Here is a 23,660-nt window from a genome sequence, read left to right as displayed (position 1 = left end):
ATCAAAGAGAAAACTACTGTGTGTGAATTAGTTTCTGGTGGAGTTATTTAGCCTGAACCAAAATATTAACATTATAACATTAAAATCAATGACTGATTTAGCTTTTCTTTTTATTTCTTTTTTATATAGTTTCATTTTTGAGTTTTTGGACTGTGTCATGGATACATATTTTTAACTGCATAATGTTAATAGCACCAAACAGATTTTGTTTTGGCTCTGCGCTTTCTTGTAAACTTTTTATGCAAAACCATTTATAAAAAAAAATTAATGAAATAAAAATATAGAAACGCACACACTCACAAGGCAACACACGGGATAGGAGAGCGGTTTGAAAGTTCAACATATGGATTGCATTTTCAAGGGATACTATAATTTATACTTTCAGAAATAAAAAAATAAAAGAAAATTATATATGCTCAACACTGGAGCCAGTACAAAAACTGAGCACTAGCAATATTTAAATTCAAGTTTTGTTTTGCTTTGTAATTGGAAACTCGAATTTCATTGTAAAAAGTTTTAATTGTAACTGTAAAACATGATCAATATAGAAACAAAATATACACAATATATAATAATCAAAATGAACACAAAGAAAAACTTACGAATGCTAATGCCAAACTCAATACGTTTATCTTGTTTTGTCATATATTTTTGCTAATTACATATCTAAAAATAATTAATAAATAAATAATTATAATTATGCTGAAAGTTAGGCCTAAAAGTTCAACACATCAGTCAAATAAATAACGGTATCTGATTAAATGTGTGATGTGGGTAACTTCAATTTGACTCTACTGAACAAATAAAGTACCAAATTGCTTCAACAGCGCCACCTAGAGGCGGGGAGTTGCACTTATCTCTTCATTCTCATTCTTTCCTTCTAGTTTTTGATGCACCTAGAATAAAAAAATACTTTTCTGTTGACTCAAAGTATGAATACTTAAACGTTGGGCTTTACTACTTAACATTGGTGTCTATTCAAATTGAATTTGAGAAAAAAAATCAATTCATGGAAAAAATGCATCTCAAGTATCTCATAAATCAGCTGTAAATCAACCCACTAGGGTAGGTACACAAAATCCCACATTTTAAAGCATGGTACTCTTCGAAATCAATGTTTTCCCTGTATCCATTCACAAGCAGAGCCATTAAACAACCATTTAGCCAGTGTGCAGGACACCCTTATCTGTATTTTGTTATTGGCATGGCAGTCTGCAGAACTTAATGAAGGTAGACTTTAAAGTGCTCTGCTATCTGTTAATGTGTGCTTGATCTCTGACCTTTGCGGCAGATCCTGGCTGGTCTAAAATCTGAGAAGACTCTTCAGATGTGAATTAACCCTCAAGGGATACCGCCTCACAGGTCAGAGAAAAAAGATAAGGCTTTTATACCGGCACTTCACATTCAAGGCTTAAAATTAAACTTGGGCTTGACTCGAGGATGGTATTCCACTGGGGGTTTCTTTTGCAGTTACAACTTTCTTTCTTTTTTTAGGTTGATAAATGAGCCTTTCCAGCGATAAGGGTTGAATATAATATGTGAATTTGAAAGTTAATGAATTCTATTCTTCAAAGTGAGCACAATAATCAAATACATTGATATACAACGCCAGCTCTCTGTACTTCCTCTGTGGTCAGGTTTAGTTACTGCTTATCCTATTCACTTAAGTCATCCTATTAGTGTTTCAGTGACTCGCTGCCAAAACGTGAATTTAACCTCAATTAGGCTGTGCAGATTTAATCAAAAGGCCAGAAGTCCTGTCCCTCTTTAATTAACTTATGGAGGATTATTATATCCAAAGTGTAACTTATGTGATCAGAGTTCCTATAAAAATGCAGTAAATCTATTCGTGTGTGATCAGAGTTTTAAATTGGAGGAAAGTCATTCTTATAAAGTAGTTTTAGCCATTTGTCATACCGCATTACCTCACTTTTGGGTAGTTTCGTCGCAAGAATGCTTTGTTGAAGTGCTCAGTCAGTGTGTCATCCTGTAGCCTTGCATCTTTATCCGTTTATGAGGGAGACAAGCCTGTGTTAAACAGTCTCGGAGACCTAAACCTCACAAATCAGCCACTGCAATGCCGGACATGGGTTTTATCACCAAAATAAATCCATGTCTGTTATGGGAAAAGCACAGCCTCTGCTGAAATGATTCAAATGACCGTCGTAGAAAGGCAAAGTGCATCTTTCAACGTTTGTCGTCAATCATATGATCTGGGCCACATGAACCCCAAATAAACCTTATCCTAATTGATAGAGCTCTCTTCATATACAACGAAGATCGCTTCAGCAGCCATGCTGAAACACTTTGGAGGGTGGGGGTGACTTTAGAGCCAGACCTCCTGTAATGTTCCTCAGGTGGACGTATGCAGCCCTAAAGAAGAGTGGCTTTCATTAACGGCATGAAACGCAAGCTCCCTGTCCCCAGCTTTGTTCACTTTCCAAATGCAGATTAGCCAGAATTCCCATGCAAAGCTCCTGTGCGTCCTGTCAGATTTCTTGTAGCCAAAAAATATAATCCCAAGAAGGGGATTTTCTCATGTGCACCTGTGTGCGCATGTCAAATTCCATATGTAATTCTAGACAAAACATGTGCGTTTGTTTCTGTGAAAAGCCAAAGCATATGTTGATTTTGTGGAGGATGCTTCAAGCTTCCTATACACATTTGCTGCCGATTGTTTTGTACAAAAGCCAAAAGATTGGAAAAACTACACAGATAATTCCCATTAACTTTTATTCTCAACAATCCTTCATGAGCAGACAAAAAAATCATATTGTTCTTTAAAAGCATCAAAAAGTTGCAGAATTTAAAATCTTGTTAAATTGTAGCCCAAGTGGCCCTGAGAAATTATGGGAAAAGTGGTGCAGGTTAAACATCCACTATGTGAAAGAATTTTCATGCATTAACTGCCTTTTTATTGAACAGCTTGCAACGAAACAAAAAAAAAAAAACAAGACTTTCCTTGACTTCCTATATCTGTCTATGAAACGCTGTAGACAGATTTTTATGTGAAGGACTGGGGACGTTTTTGCCGGGAAAATCAAAGGGATGTGATGTTTACGCTCTTGAAAACCTTTCTTCTGCTCATGAAACATGAAACAAATGCTTCTACAATGTTCAGGATACTGCCGAAAAAAGTTATTCTGTATTTAATGTCAATGTGTCAAGCAAAGAAAAGAGATTCATTCAAACTAGTCTCACACAGCCAGATGAGATGACCTATATAGTTTATAGTATCAAATATAGGCCTACTTTATAATCAAACTATCACAACAGTGTAATCTTAATTATCTGTCGACATGAAGCCGGTGAATTGCAGAACTTGTGCATAATATATATCCATATTATATATCATATTATATATATATATATATATATATATATATATATATATATATATATATATATCCTGCAGCTTTCTCACAGCTGTCATTTTGTGTTTGTGTGTGTGTGTGTGTGTGTGTGTGTGTGTGTGTGTGTGTGTGTGTGTGTGTGTGTGTGTGTGTGTGTGTGTGTGTGTGTGTGTGTGTGTTTGTGTGTGTTTATTTTGCTATTAAAAGGGAAAGCATGCAGCACATATTTACATAATTATCTAACCCAGCAAGCAATAGCCATCATCATCGTCTAGGTTAATAGACCGGCTATGAGTAGCCCACTTATAACCAAAAAAATAACCTTAAATTTGATTACATGTCATTTTTGCCAAATTAACTTCCGAGATGTATGATATTCCATCATATAAGCAAAGTCAACAGTGATTACAAGGTGTTTGGTTTCGTATCTTTGACATGTTCTATGCGTAGCCTGTACTTCTATTCTTGGTCTATAGTTAGATGTCTATTATAAAAAATGTACTGACAGCCCAAATTTTGCCTTGTTTTAGCATATACAGTACGTCAGGGCTGTTTGGACGGCTATTAGACGTCTTTTAAATCCAAAATTGCTTGCTGGGAAACGTCACTCTCAGCAGCGTGTATGGCGTCGGGATGTTCGTTATATCGCTGCAAAGGTATTTCCAACTTTTTTTTTCTTCTAAGCGAAGAACGAAAAAGATCGAAATGTACAAATCGGGGCATTGAATCACATTCAGTCTCTTGTACGATACGTGTGCGAATTGTTGCTGACTGCAGTTCACTTAACGGCCACCAGTGGCACTAATAACAAAGGTTTCTGAATTCTACATATAGCACCTTTAATGCTATAAAGTTATTGAACAACTGCAGTATTTTTACTTTTAGGTCTTTAGCAGGATATAGATAAACTAAAATATATATTAAATGATGATGATTATTACAACAATTATTATTGTAATGATGATTATTATTATACAACTGCAATGTTTTACTTATGGATCTTTATCAAAATAAGTAAATAAATACATACATAGTTTAGCATTAATCTAAATTTGCTTGATTTTTATTATTTTTCTCTCTGTATAATTCTGTCCACACACCTAAAACACCAGATGGAACTGGTAAACAGAATTCAGTGGCTAATAGGATTTGCCACTATGATTGTGAACTTTTAAGAGTACGAGGACGCAGTCTCCCACCCTACCCAACTGCATTTACCATTTCTGACATAATCTCCACGCCGCAAAGTAAAAATCCTTTATTTATAGCAAGTGCAGTACGGCAGCTCAGTGAACTAAAAGATTAAACTCTGTGTGTCAGTCAAACCATTAATTTCCAGTACATTTCCATAAACTTACCATGACTGACACCAACAGCCCATGATGTGCAACATTTAACGTCTTCCTATATTTACACAAAAAGCGTTTAATGATAATGCGTTTAATCCTTAAAAATTACATTTAGCAAATACACAATTTGGCTGATCAGTATGCTGTCTCAGTGGTGCAATTAATTTGCTAATGCAAAGAGCTCACCGCTTTCAAACAGATTCCTAACTCTCAGAATACTAACTCTCTGCAAATTCAGTAAGTATTCATTCTGTGTTGTTCTTCTTCAGACGATTATTACTGCACAACATCTGGAAGATATTTTCCCGATTTACCATCAGGCCTGTGGAACACTCTCATTTTTAATCACTGTTTCGTGGTCTGAGGGCGGCTGGGTGCACCCATTTCTTACTGGGCTCCTCAGTACCACACTGACTGTAAAGAAATTCAGCGCTGTGCTAGCTCTCAGAGGATGTTTTATTAATGGATGGGGATGACAGTGTTATGGCCAGGCCAGAGATCGGCCCCTTTAAAACCGCAGCAATTGCTTTTTCAGAATAATTTCAAGGTGTTTAGTTGGTGCCTAGACATGAATTACTGTCCAGATTTTCTCCTGTTACCCTTCACCCCAGCTGTCATACTTCAAATGAATTTATAGTTTTTATTATTAAAGCTACTCTATCTTAGAACACAATTTAGATTAATTGTTTTTAACATTGATTTTGTGCTTAAATATTATTAATAGAAAATTCACAATTAATTACAACATATTTGAAACTTTTGGGAAAATAAACATTTAAAATGATTTTTGATCTAAAACATGATTTATAAAAATCAAAATATCTGAGTAAATTAGTAACTTTAATAATAAATATTCCACGTCATTTCAAAAAGATTTAACTGCTTTTACTTTTAAAATGAGGTCATTTTTCTGTAATACCTCAAATAAAATATAGAATTTTGTCTTTCTTGTATTTTGTTCCTGACGCTTTGCGAGAATTGTCCATTGCACTAATAAAGTACTTTATAATAGGCTAGATTATATGAAAAAAACTTTATGCAGCTTTTTTGCAACTATTAAAACCATACTAAAATAAAACACAAATCTTAATACAATTAACAAATCAGCATCCTTGAAACATTGAAAAATTGTCTGTTTGTCTGGCCAAAAGAGCTTTACACAAACAAAATTAAACAATTTGCCAATTATTCATTGTGTGTCTAGAATCATTGTGTGTGTGTGTGTGTGTGTGTGTGTGTGTGTGTGTGTGTGCCACTGTGTGTGTATTACTTTGTGCGGTGCAGTTGGGAAATAGAGCAGAAGAATAGAAGACTGACATTCAAGAATCTGGATCATTCTGCCTCTAGATGAGCGGGGGCAGTGAAACAGCAGACTGAATGATCCAGGGGTCGTTCCCATGACAACCTTTGCCCATGGAGTTTGCTGACCCCTTCAGCCTGCCAATACAAGCATACAGTAGTACAGATTGTAGGTCACATATGGCACAGACGATCCAATCAGGACTAATCTGGCTTGACTCGGGTCATAAATTACACTGCAAAGCAGGCTTCTACCCAGGCTTATCTTGCTGGACAGGACAGGGCCACATTAATGTGAGTGTTTATGAAAACAATATGCACAAAGGAATCCTGCATCCGAGTAAACACTTGTTAGCGTGATGCTTTTCTGTTGGCCTGTCTTTGTTAAAAACAATCTTTAGATGAAAATAAACAAAATTATTAAAAGAGTTTTTTTTTTAAATACATTTCCCATGGGAGGAAAAAAATACATATTCATAATAATTGTAAATCAATGGCATTAATTTTTGCGCTAACATCAGAGTAACAACCGAAGCTGATCAATAACATTGAATAGTGACTATCTGTTTGTTACCATGGTGACGTAAGCATCTGAACATTAGGCACAATCAATCAATCATTCAATCAATCAGATTTTGCCTGCATCCCATCTGTGGAGGCATGAGGGGGGGCTGTTCACTCTTTTTTGTGTCTAAATACGTGAACCCAAGACGCAGTCAGTGACGAGCAGACAAATGCACATGAAAGGGAATCTTTTGGACTCAATTTGGCCCATCCCTCCGGTTCTGACATGCTTAGTCTAAGTGCATTATTTATAAAATTCTGTGTCAGTAAAGACAAACTGCTGAACAAAAGGTTCACATACAGTAAAATAAGATGTTCAGCATGCAAGAAACTGGCACGAAGATCCCAGTGACTGCCGACAGATGGGCAGCCGTATTCCGTGCTTCATAGCATTTGCCAGGCTCTCATTTTTAATGATAAAGATGTTCAGTGCGGCAAAACCTTTGTTTGTCTCATCTGACACTGTCACACCGACTTATTTACTGTCACTGTCAAGAATTTAAGGTCAGTATAAGAGTTTTGTTTTTTTAAAGAAATTAATACTTCTATTAAGCAAGGGCACTAACAGTAAAGATATTCATAATGTTACAAAAGATTTGTATCTCAAATAAATGCAGCTCTTTTTAACTTTCTATTCGTCAAAGAATCCTGGAAATAAAAAATAATTCACAGTTTCCACAAAAATATTAAGTAAGAAATGTGTCTTGCACAGCAAATCAGCATATGATTTCTGAAGGACCATGTGACACTGAAGACTGGAGTAATGATGCTGAATTTTTTTTGCTATCGCAGGAATAAGTTAATTGTAACTTTTTTTTAAGATTGTAATAACATTTCACAATATTACTGTTTTTCTGTATTTTTTATCAAATAAATGCAGAACTGGTGAGAAAGGTTATTAGAGTATAGAATACAAGTAAAGAATACAATAGAGTATAGAATACAAATTATTTAAGTAGTAGTTAATGGATTCCAGATAAACAAATCTCTCTTATTTAAAAAATAAATAAATAAATAATAAAGTAAAAATATCAAAACATCTAGACATTTGTACGGTATGTGAATAACCTTATTTCTATCCTCTTAAAAAGAAAAATTTACCTTTTTTAAAATAAAATAAAATAAAATAAAATAAACCTTTACTTAGGTTTAAAATAAAATCAGATATTTTTTTTGTCTTACACAATTAAATCTAGGACATTTAAATATATTTTTCCTGGAAAACAAGATAATATATACTAAATACAATTTTTGTGCGTTTATGTAGAATCCATCTTGGAAAAAAAACAAACAAACAAACAAACTTATTTTTAAGTAATAGTCCAGAATACATGAGCATTATAAATACTGCACACTTGTGTCCACGTACTGCCTTTCTCCAGAGAGACCCTGTATAGATTTCCTATACCATAATTCTTTTTCATTAAAGGTTTCTTATTTTTTCTGGTGTCTGGTCGACTGCTCTCACAGTCACAGAGGACGACCAGATCAGCAGGGGAACAGATAAGTATGATTTATTTGTCATGTCTTTGGAACAGCACAACAGATACAAGATACAACTGCCGAAGGGGCCTGATTTTATTTGAAGATGGTAGAGAAATTTAAGGATGACGTTTAACGTACTCTGTTTTTAATATATACGTTGAAACATTAGCTCTTGGTTTATGGTTTACGGTCTGCATCTGAGAATGTCTGTGATTTGTTTATAAAAAGAGAATTATTTTTCCATAGGGGTCAAACGTGTGGAAACACTTACTTGTCACCACACCATGCACACACACACACACACACACACACACACACACACACACACACACACACACACACACACACACACACACTTAACTAAACATCCACTAAACACAACAACTTACATAAACAGGCGTGCACTAATCCACAAGTAAGCACTAGAAAAAAAGGGTCAAGAAAGAAATGGCGCTCTTAGAAATGAGCAGATGTTCAATTTTAAAGCAAATTAAAGCGACACACATATAAGCGGCAAAGATCAACGATTAGGAATCGGGTACATGTAAAGAAGCTGCACTTTCCATTCCTGAGCAATGAAATAAACATCTGTGGAGTCCACTTGCCCTGCACTCCAAGTTCAAATGTAGAGGGCAGCCTGAGCTTGCTTAAAGAAAGGTCCAATTACACTTCCTATCTCTGCCCTCTGGTTGGCGATTTCATGAATGAGCTGGTAATAATCGTGGGTGAATGGATTGTCACCTTTTCCAGTGAACAAGGGCCAAAAGGGAATATAGAAACATAGAGAGAGAGGGCAGCCACAAAGCAGTTTTTAATGGACAGATGCGAATGTCTGGACGAGACTTGGAAGTTGGCAAGCACGAGCGGATGAGGTCTGCAGAGAACGCTGAGCACCGAGACCCCATTTAGCCTCTCTGCCGTGCTGACAGGGAGGAAGCAATCAGAAATAATATTCCAAAACCAGACATGGGATAACTCATATTTTTCAGATGGGAGGTAAAGGCTTGCAGGTGCAGAACTAAACTAATCTGATTTTGTCATTAGCAGTAATTTGATTTTTCACACGGGATCAAAGTAGCCGCTTCTGGAGACCATCGATCAACTCTCAAAATGTAGAGAGATGTCATTCAGAAATTTGGCATGCATCTGAACAAATTAGTTTTGTTCTCTAAGTATGTCTTGAAATCTGTTGAACAGCTGTTTAAACTACACTTAGGGTCCATTTTAGAATTTGCTGGTCAAGGACATATGTTACAGAGTATTTTCCTACAATTTTCTCATTTTTCTTAGAGCAATAGAGTATAATTTCTTGTTTAACATCCTGTATGCATTCCACAGGCACCACAATAGTGCTAGATGACAAGGTTCTCTTCACATTTGACCGTGTTAAGATCTCATTACATTTAATTTACGCATCTGGAAAAGTGTCTGCAAAATGTAACTTATACTGCATTCAAGTTATATTTTAATCATAATGTTTTCCTTGGGAAATGAACCCACGACCTTGGTGTCAGCGGCACCGCGTCAAGTCAAAATACAGGAACACTTTTATTACCGCGCTCAGAGTCCAGAGTTATTTTCACTTACAACAACTTAAATTAAAGGGGAAAATGCATTAATGTTAATAAGTTATGCTTTGATTGCTTACAGATATGCATTAATAGCAATCAAAGCATTTCAGACTTCACATTTATTACTGACTTTGTATCGATTACATGCATTTAGCCGATGCTTTTATTCAAAATGACTTGGAGTATATTTAAGTTACTGTAAAATTAGCAGTATGCAATAGTTACCTAAAGTATCTATTTCTACTATTTTCTATTTTCCATTTAGGGTTGTACCAATATTAAAATTATTGTTGATACCCATAAGCTGATTATTTTCATGTTATGCCTGTTAATCGATAAATAGCTGATATAAAAAATAAAAAACAATAACAACAAAAATCAATCATTGTAAATACTACAGGTGAATTTAAGCATCACAACATTATAATGAACACTATGAAAATGAATATTCATTTTGAGATTTGCTTAAGATGTTTAAGATCTTTAACAGATAAATTATTTATATTATTATATAATATTTATATATATTTATATTATTTATAAAATAATGTATTTTTAAAGATTATGTTATGACAGCAAAGGCAAACGTAATCTAAAATGTAAAATTAGAGCAAACGAGAATGCACAATTCAATCAAATATTGATTGACATAATATTATTTAAAATTTTAGGTTCAGTAAGCTTCGGTTAAAGAAATGAATTTATTCAGCAATGATGCATTTGATTAAAAGTGACAGTAAAGGTTTTCATTTTTTGACAAATGTTTTGTAAAAATGTACTGTTCTTTTGAATTTATTTTCTATTCGTCAAAGAATCCTGGAAAGAAAAATAAAATCACGGTTTCCACAAATTAAGCAGCACAACTTAAAAAAAAATGATAATAATAAGAAATGTTTCTTAAGCAGCAAATCAGCATATTAGAATGATTTCTGAAGGATCATGTGACACTGAAGACTGGAGTAATGATACTGAAAATTCAGCTTTGCCATTACAGGAATAAAGTTTTTTGCATTTTTTTTTTGTAATACAGTAGTCAACAAGTGGATCAAAAAAGTGCATCAAAGTTGTCCTAAGACAAGAACGGGTATTGTTCAGAATTCATGTATAACTTTGATGAAAGGTTTTGAACCACTTCACTGTATATTAAAATATCAGTTATTTTTTATTGTAAATTTTAATTGCAGACTTAGTGAGCATAAGAGACATTCTTCAAAAACATCCAAAAATCTGACCCCAAACCTTTAAACTGTAGTATATATATAAAATATAAGCTTTTATAGTCAAAAAGACATTCATATAAATCAGAAAAGTTCTGATTTATTTACAGTCCTGCAAATTACTCAGCAAAACCTTTCAATGCTTACAGCTTTTCTTGCCTCTTCATTCACCACCCGGGAATACACAGTCTGACAGAAATGCAGAGTTTGGGTTTGAGGGCACTAATGAAATTAAGGCAGTAGAAACTGAATGTGTTCCCTCTCACAGCTCTCATGCGCTGAGTCTTTAAAGAATTGTTCAGGTTCACTGAGCAGAGATGGAACTCTCTGGTGCTTTCATGTGCGCGGGAGCGTGAAGGATTTCATTTCAGAATCACGCAGAGGTCACCTCCCGAGTGTCTTGTTTTAGGGAAGCATCTTATCTGAAGTGTGAAGGTGTCAGTGAATAGAAGTTGAGGACAGGAAGGAAAAAGAAAAAATTAGGGTGTAGGGGACGAGGTGGCAATATTTTGAGGTTTGATGCTAATGTGAGCCGAAGCACTCCTCTAATGCCACTGCTCCAAATGGGAAAAATTGACTTTCTGTGGAGAGGTGCCACACGCCAGCACTCTGAGAAGCCGGAAAAGGGCTAAGTGGAGGGTTCAGAGCAGGCAGCAGCAAAGCCTGGTGCACAAGCAAATATTTCATGAGTAATTTAATATCTGGAACATGAACACTTCCCCCCTATCATGGGTTGCGGGAGGACAGACAGCCAGCGATCTGGGAGAGAGAGTCAGGCGGAGGGAACACGACGGAGACTGAGAGGAGGGGACAAGAACTGTGTGCATGAACGTTTCTAAGGGCCAGTTAAGGGTTGAGAATACCCGCCATACTATGCTGCCCTCCTGCTCTGGGTCATTGCCTGGACTCAATCTGTCTTGGCCTAATGCGCCTTGAACGGCGTGCCTGCTTACGGTGGGGCCAACGGCAGACTCACGCTACCTATCAGCGGGAGTTTTGCCTTGTCATCCTGCAGGGTCCTCCCTCTGCAACTTCAGAGACCGATGATGTGTAATGAGTAGCCATTAAAATAAAACCACGGATCTAGTATCTTGCCCTTTGGATTCACGGACTCATTGTCTACTCTACCTTGAATGTACGGCTGAATCGAATGAATTGCACGGTAAACATGGCATGCTATCGTCCATGGGTAAACTAGAGACAGCTAAATATTTTCTAAGGGTATATTTTTGTTGAAGCTGGGTCACTAAAATGACAAGCAGCTCCACAACGGCCGCAGGGTGTGTCTTAATCAGCCTAGTTCAGTAATGATTGCACTTCATAAGACAACCGTCCTATAGAAAAGTCCTCCCAAAAAAGTCCAAAATGCAAATGGAAATGTACTTAATTGGAACTTATTTTTCTGTCTTTAATTGACTTTCATCCCTTACATGCATAAAATGGAAACAATAATTTGTTTAAAAAAAAGGTATAGGGTAAAAATCTCATGTGGTAAGTAAAAAAAGAGTAAAAAGAGGCATTTAGACATTAAATATAATTGTAAAAAATGAACTAGAGAACAACAGAAATAAGTTTACAAGAGCTCAGCTCAGTATAAGTTTTACTTATTTAAAGAAATTGATACTTTTATTTTGCAAAGGTGCATTAAACTGTTCAAGTGTATGTAAAGACCTTTACAATTTTGCCTAAATTCTATGAAAAAATTATAATATAAAAATGCATTCATTCATTAAAGAAAATGTTAAGTATATTAAAATATTTTCACAAAAATAAAAAAAATGTTTTTTAAACTGGAAGAAGAAGAATTAAAATATAAAAATATATTATATATTAAAATAGAAAACTACTTTAATATGTTGTAGTATTACTGTGTTTATTATATTAATCAAATAAATGCAACATTGGAGAGCATTTGAGATTCCTTAAAAATAACTTACCGAACTTTTGAACGGTAGTTGTACACTGTAAAAATAAAAGGTGCCTGGAGGAACCTTTTGGGGTTCTTCACTTTGCCACACCGGCGGAACCGTCTGTAGATCCTCTAGGCACCCTTTAAAAAGGGCCGGTTCTCTGAGGAACCACACAGGTTTCCTGAGGAACTCTTATATTAGGCACTGTGTGGAACCACTTTGGGTGCCTCCAGGAACCAAATTTCATTTTTTTAAAATATTTAATTTCATGTTGTTACTATGGTTACCTTTGACTTCTATTATAATAAACAAATTGAACCAAATACAAAATAAGAATTGTTTATTACATATTTGATATTAATTTTTATACATACACTTCCATGCACATGGGGAAAAAAGCTAACTAGATTAATATCAATGACTACACAAAAAAATAGTATAATACATAAGCAACATGAATAATCAACCATGTATATACAATAGATAAACAAGAAAAGACATCTCAACAAAATGCATGGAAACACATATGTTCCACTAAATAAATCAATGTAAAAAAATTACATTTGAACTAATTAAAAATGTCCATCATACTTAACTTTAAAACATTTGTGTTTCAGTCCGATGGTAAGTCTGACATCACTGTTTCCAAGTCCAAAAGCTCTATCAGATGCCAAAAACAAACAAACAGTGCTAATATACACTAATTGTGCTGTAACCTTTATCTCTATACTGAAATCTCTGATGGTTAGTTATTCAGCTATTTTGAATCATTAAATGTTTAAGTCTGGGATGCCGTTAGACTGGAGACTGTAATGTACACTATGGCTTTTGAAAAGCTTAAATGTGTGACTTGAATCAACAGTGTTCATAAATGGTTGTTGAGTATTCTCATGAAACAAGATAGAGGAAGTAGAGGCTTCGACCCGGAAACAGAGTTAAGGTGCAGTAAAATGATCTGTTGTTCTGTGAATGTTCACTGGTGAATTCAGTCATTTCAATATGAATTCACACGATCAGCAATTTCGTTTGTGGTCAAAAATGTCACTATGGGACCAAGTTGGTGTGAGGTACTTAACGAGTTAGAAAAGTGAAAAGGTACAGCATCGTTTTCCGTGTGTTTTTCCTCTTTTCTGGTGGATGGTCCAGGCACTTCGATGATTTTCAGGTCTACAGGAGGATTTTTATTCTTGGTCAAACTTGTATTTCAGCTTACCGAGATCCCTGCAAAATACAAAATTTACTGTTAGTAATGTTATTAAAGTGATAGTTGTGAAATTTAAATAATTTCCTCAGCCTTGTGACGTTCCAAACCTGTTTGACTTTCTGTCTGTGGACCCAAAAGCAGATCTCAGGCATAATGCAACCCCAGTCACCATTCAGTTTCACTGCATGAAACACAAGAAGAAAACAATTGTGTAAATCATTCATGAAACCATTCTTATGCACACTTGTCTAGTTCAATTCAATGCAACAATTTATGTAAAAATGGTTAAGCTCAAAAAATGTCCCAGAAAAGATCCTAAAAATAATCAATGAGTTCACAACTCATGTGTTATGGGTTGTGTTGCAAGTCTTCTGAAGCCTAATTGCTTTTTCCTATTTATTTATTTTTTTGTCGAAAAAGACTAAACTTGAAGTTATAATTCAGAGTTAAAATGTCTATAGCATTTTTTGTGAATCAAACCTGTGATATTATTTTTCTGAGTAACATGAATGAGATTTGAGATCATGAGAAAAGATTTTCAGAGAGTAACTGATTAAAAAACACAAGTACACAGTCAAACAATACAACTTCACACAGAGAAAGTTCATAGTAATAAAGTACTTGCATGTGGTGCAGGTAACTTACTGTAACGTTAATTCAATGTTGCCACTGAAATGTTCAGATTATTTTAGAAATGTAATGGTTGTTCTGGGGAAACAAAAGAACAAAGCTGATTATTCACAACATAATATTTATTGACCAGTAAATGGCTTTAAAATGGTATTTGAGAGAATGAGGGCACCTGTAGTAAAGTTAGGCTAAACAAAAACAGACCAAACTATAACCTGTTTTTGTTATTCATAACAAACGCCAAGAATCAGAGAATTTTCTAAATTAGTTAGGCTATATCAGCAATTTGAAGACACAGTTGTACAAAATATGTTGAATTGAATGACTAAATCAATCTAAGACAATAAGTCAATCATTTCCATTTGTTTATTAGATCAACGTAGTTAGCATCGCGGCTAAAACCTTCATACCTAATACTGTGCAATAAACGAGTGGTAAACACTGTAAAAACGTAGTAATGTATAATAAATTTAGTTTATATATATGTGTGTTTAAATATATAGTGAGTAGACTCTGTATTTATATTTATTTGGCGAGTTTACAAACCTTGTAATGGAGAGCCGAATAAACGGCGGAAGCTTTGATGAGAGGAGCCGTTACTTTCCTGATGACGATCAGCTGAGCTTTGTTGCGCGCGAGCAGCGCGAGGATCACTGAAGCGACGACAGCAGAGGAATAGCAGCAGTTTCGTGACTGAATAATACTTTTCTCCTCCTGCTTCTTCTTCTTCATATAATATTACAGGGACGTGCACAGGGGGGTTGCTCAGGTTGCCCGGGCAACTGCCCATATGCCCTTCTTGACTCACGTTGCCCTTCCGAGGGGGAAAAAAATAAATAAATAAAAAGTACAATGGATGCAGAATTTCACGTAGGCCTAGATAAAAAAAAATCGCAAAGCCTCATTCAATTCCATTCGGGCACCGAAAGTGAAAGTCACTAGGGGAAGGGCAAACTCTGTTTACGTGGCTGCAGCGCTGCACGCGACCGGCACCTGAGCTGAGCCTGCATGAGCGGCCCTAGAAGGAGATTGTCGCGGTTGTCGGGTGAGACGACTCAACGTTGTCGGAAAAGGTGAGTTTGTGATGTATAACAAACGAACGATCATCATCAGGGTTCCAGACTGCGACCATTTTTTGAGAATGTGCGAGTTTTATGTGGTCACATTTGTGCGAGTGCATGGTCATGTACTACTCAGTTAAATTCACGCAAGAATTTTCCTGCATTGAACTTGTTTTAGCGCCCGCCAAAGTGAATTTTTGTCCCGCCAAAGTCTTATTTGATCGGTGAGTAATGTAGATGAACTGCTGCGCCTGTGACGGCGCATGTTTAACTGAAAGAACAAGCAGAGAGAGAGACCCGATTGCGCGCGCGCACTCTCTCTCTTCGGAGCCAGGCGAAAGTGTAAACAAGACTTCACCGTCTCCAAACTAAGCGCTGTCTTGCTCTCTCTCCCTCACACATATTAATCAAAATTAATCGATACGGTGGTAAAAGGTCGGAAGACCAAAAGTTTCATGTGGAGCATTCGGAGATTTGTTTTCCTGAATTACCGCTGGGTGTGAATTGTGCTAAATAAGTTTCCTTAACTTCTCTGAAAAGTGTTCCGGACATTCAGCTGACATAAAACAACACTTTAATTAAACGAAAAAAACTATCCAGTGATGAAATGTTTTCTGTGTTGACAGAAATCTTGGATGTCCATGTCCTAACTGCTGGGATAATCACACAAGGCGCATGACACGTCCAATTCGCGAACTAATGACTCATTTGAACCGATTCATTTTAATGAATGGCTAAAACAACTGATCTTTCCAACAGTGAACTCAGGAGACGTCTGAATCGGTGTATAACTAATCAGTAACACTTTACAATAAGGTTCTATTTATTACATAAATTACATAAAAAGTACAGTTTGCTTACTCAAGCTTAAGCTTTAAAATAAATAAAACCACTTGTTTTTTTGAAAAGCATACTACATTTTTTCCACACAGTGCTATCAAGAAGAACCGTTAAAGAATCGGATCGATAATCAGAATCGTCAGTGGCATTATTATTGATAAAATCTGTGTTATTATTATTAGTAGTTAAGGTGATTGAGTGCTGTATTTCAGTGTTTTACTTCTTTGTGTATATATATTTTAATAAAGACCCTGTTATTCTAAGTCCTTCATATAGCCCATGGGGGGGGGGGGGGTCAGAGCAACTGCCCCTCAAAATTCCTGTGCACGTCCCTGTAATATTATTATTATTTAGTGTTGTTGTTTAAGGTTTAAATGACTTAATAAAATAGGCCTATAATAAATACATGTAAGCTACCCAAGTGAAAAAGACTATAGTTACTGTTAAATGTATTAAAAATGCATTAAAGTATATTTGTATTGTAGGTCTACTAAAAACACAAGTACATTTTTAATACATTTAATAGTACGTCTTTTTCACCTGGGTATGTATACTGAATCAAACTTAAGTAGCCTATAATAATAATAATAATAATAATAATAATAGGATAATAATAATAATAATAGAATAATAATCTAATTCGGGCCTCACTGAACCATTGGGTTCCTCCAGATGCTGGCTTTAACATAAGAGATCTTCCAGGAACCACTTAAATGTTAAAAGATCTTCCAATAACCCTTTTATCGCATTTAAGTTCCTCTATTTTCCCCCAAAGCACTTCGAGGTCTCATGGTAATGAAAAGGTGACTCCAGAACCTCTGAAGTAAATACAAAGTGCTTAAAGGATCCCATAAGTTCCAGCAAGAACCTCAAAGATTGTCAATGCTCCTCCAGTAACCCTACTATAGGAGAAAGAGCTTTGAGGCACCAAAATTACATTTTGAAGTTCCTTGAGTATCCAACAGGATACTTGAGGCTCCTTTAGTTTTTACAGTGTACATCTTGCTTAAAAGTGCATTTCTCATAACTCAGTTACACAATGACTGAAATCAACCTAAATATATAAGGTTACACCGACAAACAATACTGACAACTGCAGGTTCCCACTATTCACATTGTACTTTATAATTGTGTCACAGGTAATTGAGTCAAGTTTAGTGAATCAAGGCCATAATGTCCAAATTCATGTACAATACATACCGATTCACATCATCGTGAACTAGGGAGCAGAATGACACAACAACAACAGTTTCCCCAAGCATAATGCATCAGTATATCATTAGGAGGAAACCAAGGACAACATGCAAATTAGCAACACTTGCTGAAGGTCAACCACAGGAGTGATCTAAATTCAAAGCATGTCTACACATCACTACATTATCTGTAATTATTCTCAGTGCGGCCAGTGAATACATGACTTTGAGGATGGCATTATTTATTTATCGTTCTCCTTGTCTAATTTTTGAATTGGAGTCAAGAGTTCTCAAATGGGCAAAAATCCCTTGTGATGGTGTTAAAAAAGTGAATTATTCATTCACACAAACCTCTTTCTTCTATTTTTATCTATCTGTCTATCTATTTAGGTGAAGCTAGTTCAAGATATGTGTGTAAGGGAAACTCTGACAAGCAAAATCTGTTATGGAAGCTCATGAATGTTTGAGAAATTACTTGGAAAACACTGTCACCATAACTCTGTGAAATGATGTTAGTGCTTGAAAGCACACAGAGCATGTATTAAGCTAGACTTAAAACTATAAGGCATCGCACAGCAAGAACATTAATTATGTGGGGATAAGTGACATTTTTAACATATAATAGCTTTTGATGACCAGTTTTAGCACCTAGTACATAAAGCACCTCTAAAACCAATGTCCAAAGAAAAAATGATATAGCCTATAATGATTATAGCTGTGAATGCACATATAATATATAAGAATGTGAATAAAACTGACTGTTATACAGAATAATATATAGCTGTGAATATTTTGTCACAACTAAATATATATTATGTATTTCTAGACACTTGTGCTAGATTGATTGAAAAGTGCTATACAAATACAAACGCATAAAATGGTACTTCATAAATAAATAGAAATACACAAATTATATAGCCTAATAAGAAGTCATATTGTATAGCACTGTATCTAAATTTGGAACAAAAATAGGAAGATACTGGATTTTTTTTTTTTTTAAGTTTGGAGGCTAAAATTAAATAGTCAACATCCTAATTCATGGCATAGTAAGGATGTGAAACCAACATTCAAAACCCCTGCTACAAAAATCACACAAAATATATTTCTAAATACATATCTTCTGCTGAAGCCATTTTTAACAAGGTATGTGAACCTTGTCTTAACATTGTTGTTCAGTCTGTTGCCTCCATTGCCCAGCGGACAAATGCACAGGTCATCTGTTGTTGGATAACAGCATAACAGCACAACATTTCTCTTGGACGCGCAATTGGTCAATGCCCCGCTCCTGGAAGCAGCTGTTGCCCTTTTTATTCTGAGCACTGATCAAAGCCCATCCTTAAACCTCAGCCTTAATCATTAATAGTTCCTGCCAAACTAATCACAGGTCAGAACAAATGAGACACACCCACAACTAGTTGCTCTTTGAGGTGGTGGTGAGTGTTTTGCATGTCTACAGATAATAATAATAAAACAATTAATATTAAAATATTGTTATTACTACTAATAGTAGTATTTTTTTTAATCCTGGACAACGATACAATATTAAAATATATTACTATACTACTAAATAAAGAATATATTGGATAAATAAATAAAAAACTACTGGTACATTACAAAATATACAAAAAAATGCTTTGTGGGGGTTTAACAGGGGTCCTTCATTAAAAAAAAAAAAAAAAGTTATACCTACGATAGTGAGATCTGGCATTTCAAAGACTTTTATAAATAAGAAACAGAGATGAACCAGTTCACCCCGACCATGTTTTGAATCACACTCACTTAGCTTTGAAAAGCTCTCAGAACAGCCTGCTGTAATTTCCTTTTGAATCTGTATTGAAATTCTTAATGTCTATTATTTTCTGTCTACTTCGATTAGGTATGCTGGCCATTCCTAAAAAAAAAAGGCTTCGCCATATGTGTTCAATCAACATGTGTGCATGAACGTGTGCATTGATGCAAATGTCCTTGAAAAAAAAAAAGTGCAAGAGTGCACAAATGCATTAGGGAATATCCACACGCTTCCTCGACAATGTGCATGCTTGCACGCCTGTACGTGAGTGCATGTATGTAACTAATGTTTGCTCTAGGCTGCATTGTTCTCTGCAAAAGAGGAGGCTGCTCTGATGATGCCCTCCCGCTGGCCCAATGCCAGACTGGATAACGGGCGCGAATCAGAGGTGACTGACTGGTGAGAGCTGGCCTTATGAACTCTGGGATATTAGTTAGCCCCTGTTGATTCTCTTACCCCCTCTAGCTGCTCTGCCCGGTTACACTGTGTGAAACGAGCACGTAGAGAGCGCTGCCACGCCAGTGGTGCGGCCCACATTACGTAAAATAAAACAGCTTTTCCATGCCGCTGACTCTTCATTTCATGTGAGTGTCATTTTAAACATTTTGTCAAAGGTACTATTCATTCCTTAGGTGTATTTTTTTTTTTAAGTCAGAAAAGAAGTTATGCACTTTGGGCTTAAGATTTGTGTGTTCAAGAAGTCATTCCTACTGTGCAATACATATTTATGACTCAAATATGTCTACATATATTACATAATTATCATACACAATTTAAAAATGGAGTTACATTAATTAATTGTTTAATTATGTTGTTACATTAATTGGAGTTACATTAATAAAAAATACAATAAAACATGGAGTTACATTAATTAATTTTTTAATTATGCACAATTATGTGAAAAATGTACTACTTAAAATAATCTCCAACCAGGTATTTCAAACAAATATCCTAAAATTACATGCATAGCTCTGATAATTATGACTATTTCAAAATTAAACATATGTTTCATTGCATAAATAATCAGGTTATAATAAAATACATTAAGTGCCAACACTTTCCTGGAAGACTTTTCATAAAAACCAATTACCTTAAATTAATAAGCACTAATTATAACAGTTACTAATATTTAAAAGTAAAACAGTTAAATAAAGTTTTTAATGATGATGATGTTGATTATGATTATTAATAATAATAATAGCATTAGCAATGTCTCATGCAAAAAAGTAAATTATACAAAAACTTTAAAATATTATATTATTAATGTGCTAATGCCTGAGACACTGTGTAAATGCTAGTAGTTTTATTACTTTACATTTTATATAATCGTAATAGTATAACACTTTACGATAAGGCCTTATTTGTTAATGCATTATAAATACATTTCACAGCATGTATTAACCTTTTTTTTAATGTTACTTAATTTTAATATTCATGTCAGTTCACAGTGCGTTAACTAATGTTAACATAAAACTTTTGATTTTAAAAGTGTATAAAATGAATAAATGCCGTATAAATATTGTTCATTGTTAGTTAATGTTAATGTAGTTAACTAATGGTAACAAATGAAACCTTATTGTAAAGTGTAACCAATAATTATTATTTGTATCATTATTGTTGTTGATGATGTTAAAAATAAATTACCAGCATTAAAAATGTCTTTAGCATTAGATAATTTAAATTGAAAAGAAAACCACTAAAAAAATGCCAGTGCAATGTCAGCAGTTGAATTACTTTATAATAATTGTAATTATAATAACAATCTCTACCTAAACACCATCATATTCATTCTCACATTGTTGTAAATGAGAATAATGCTCATGACATTCCCAAAGTGTAAATTGTCAGTAATAGTCTTGCTTTGTTTCAGTGCGCTACACAGTGTGTATGAAAGGGCTTGATACACTCTGGGTCAAATCAGTAAATGAATCTGCACAACCATCAGCAGCGAAATAGGCATGAAGCCTGAAGAGGCACTCACAACAGATGGAATTTCCACCCCTTTGCATGCCATTCAAATAGTATGATGGACGTTACACAAAAACAGAGGCTCTCACACACGCACACACATTCAGAGGAGGCTTGGTGGCCGTCATCTCTGACCTAGACGTATCGGGTCATGCTGCTTTGTGGGTTCCTACAGGGCACGCCGTGTCAAAATGCCACACTCTTGACGGAGGGCTGAAAACGGGTTGGAGGTTGAGGCGACCGGATGAAAACAAGAGGCGCAGGCAATCAGCGTGAGGAACACTCAAAAGCAAAGGTGGTCTGTTCTGTTTGCCCCAAGAACGAAAAGCGAGAGGCAGAGGCCCTCTCGTTATTTTAGAATCTGTGGCAACAGACACTGCGGGCGACAAACACGGCATTCACAATAACCTACTGAGGCATGAGGCGGGAGGCCAACGTGGGTGAAAACATTGTGCACTATTGAAAGACAAGTGGCAATGGTGTTTTGAGTGTTTTTTTCTGCTTCGGTAGTTCTAAAAAGATCACGCTGAATGTTTAGGCATTCTCACACAACACTAAAACACTCACACGAAACTACAAGTCTCAATGATTAACCAATTCTGAAGTGATGGAATATCTAGTGCAAAAACGCAATACACATAGTTTCACAAAATGTAAATGTTTTATTCACTCACCTTAGCCCTACGGTTACATCTTGATTATAAATATTTGATTAGTGACGGAAAATTTAGATGACAGCTGTGGCCAAGCCCTGGTGCATAAATGCCAAATAAAACATTTGGAACATGACTGCAAGGAAATGCAAAGCAGCCAGCTCTGTTTTCATCCAAAAGGCAAGTTCTTCTGGACTCAAGGGGAAAATGTCAGGCATGCATTTGTTGACTGGAGAAGTGACATTGGTGAAAAACCACAAGGCGCTCGTTTGAGAAGAGGCTGACTCTGCATGCATTCTCTGGTGGATAGGTCACCCTCAGGGATGTTCAAACGGCACATCGACCCAGACTGCTCTCCAAAAACACTTGAAAATAAATACTATGAGACATTCTGCTATAACCCAAATGGCTGGGAATCTTTACAGACAGAATGCTTATTACTTGAAATGACAAAACACATTTATTTTTGTTCAACTCGTTGTGATTATGTGCTCTGCATTCCATAACATTCTTCCCTCAGATAAATTGATGTTCATTTCATACTTCATATACTGATTCGGTAATATTCTGTTTAGATTCTATTCATCATGATATCGTGAGAATCTTGAAATATTTTGCATAGCTTTTGTAATTCTAATATGGCATCATTGAGTCACATGTTTTTATTGCAACAAAATGGTTTTGGGCAATTGACTTAATCAAACATGCTACGTTGGATTAATGTCTAGACTTTCCCTGATCACTTTAGGGTATGAACTGTCCTAGTCAATCTCTGACCGTTGACTTTCTTTTACTTCTTACACTAGGGATATTTGTTTGTTATGTATTATCAACAATATCATATGACATCTGCTTTATAGTGCGTATTAAACCGCAGCATTCCCTAAAGGTTCAAAAACAACTGTATTTGTTTGCATAACCTACAACTGTTTTCTCTGGATTTCAGCTGCACAATGTGAGTACACTACCACTCAAGTTTGAGGTCGGTAAGATTTTTAAATGTATATGAAAGACAAAAAAAGAAAGGTACAGTAAAAACAGTAATACTGTGAAATATTATTAGAACTTTAAATAACTTTTTAATTACTTCCTGTGATGGCAAAGCTGAATTTTCAGCATCATTACTCCAGTGTCACATGATCCTTCAGAAATCATTCTATCAAGCTGATTTGCTGCTCAAGAAACATTTCTTATTATTATCAATGTAAAAAAAAAAAAAAAAAAAATGCAGGATTCCTTGAAAGTTTTTTTGTAACATTATAAATGTCTTAACACTTTTGATATATTTGATGCATCCTTGCTGAATAAATTAATTAATTTCATTTAAAAAAATGTCTTACCGACCCTAGACTTTTGAACAGTATGTCAAAAGTGTCAGTATGATCTAAATAGAAATGTGCAATAGACTGGGGAGGGGGGGGGGGGGTGAAAAGATGAAAGCAAATAAATAAGGAAAACATGAAGTCATCGGTCAATCTTTTCTGCTTCGTTGTCGCCCTAAAAAAACTAGATTTATGAAACATGCATGATACCTTTGTCTCCTGTCTATTTCCTCCCAGCTCTGTGGAGTGCTG

General features: G+C 35.3%; 1 long non-coding RNA gene across 1 annotated transcript; it reads right to left on the bottom strand.

Moving 5' to 3' along the window:
* Positions 1-13,252: 13,252 nt before the first annotated feature.
* Positions 13,253-14,797, bottom strand: LOC308685686. Its single transcript, XR_014029483.1, has 3 exons — positions 14,598-14,797; positions 14,060-14,133; positions 13,253-13,969 (listed from the first exon to the last, which is right to left on the bottom strand). It is a non-coding gene; the product is annotated as an uncharacterized lncRNA (long non-coding RNA).
* Between the last annotated feature and the right edge of the window lie 8,863 nt (positions 14,798-23,660).

The sequence above is a fragment of the Scardinius erythrophthalmus genome (genome assembly GCF_964197995.2).
Source record: "Scardinius erythrophthalmus genome assembly, chromosome: 25".
Classification (NCBI taxonomy): Eukaryota; Metazoa; Chordata; class Actinopteri; order Cypriniformes; family Leuciscidae; genus Scardinius; species Scardinius erythrophthalmus.
This window is presented reverse-complemented; position numbering and strand designations above follow the sequence as displayed.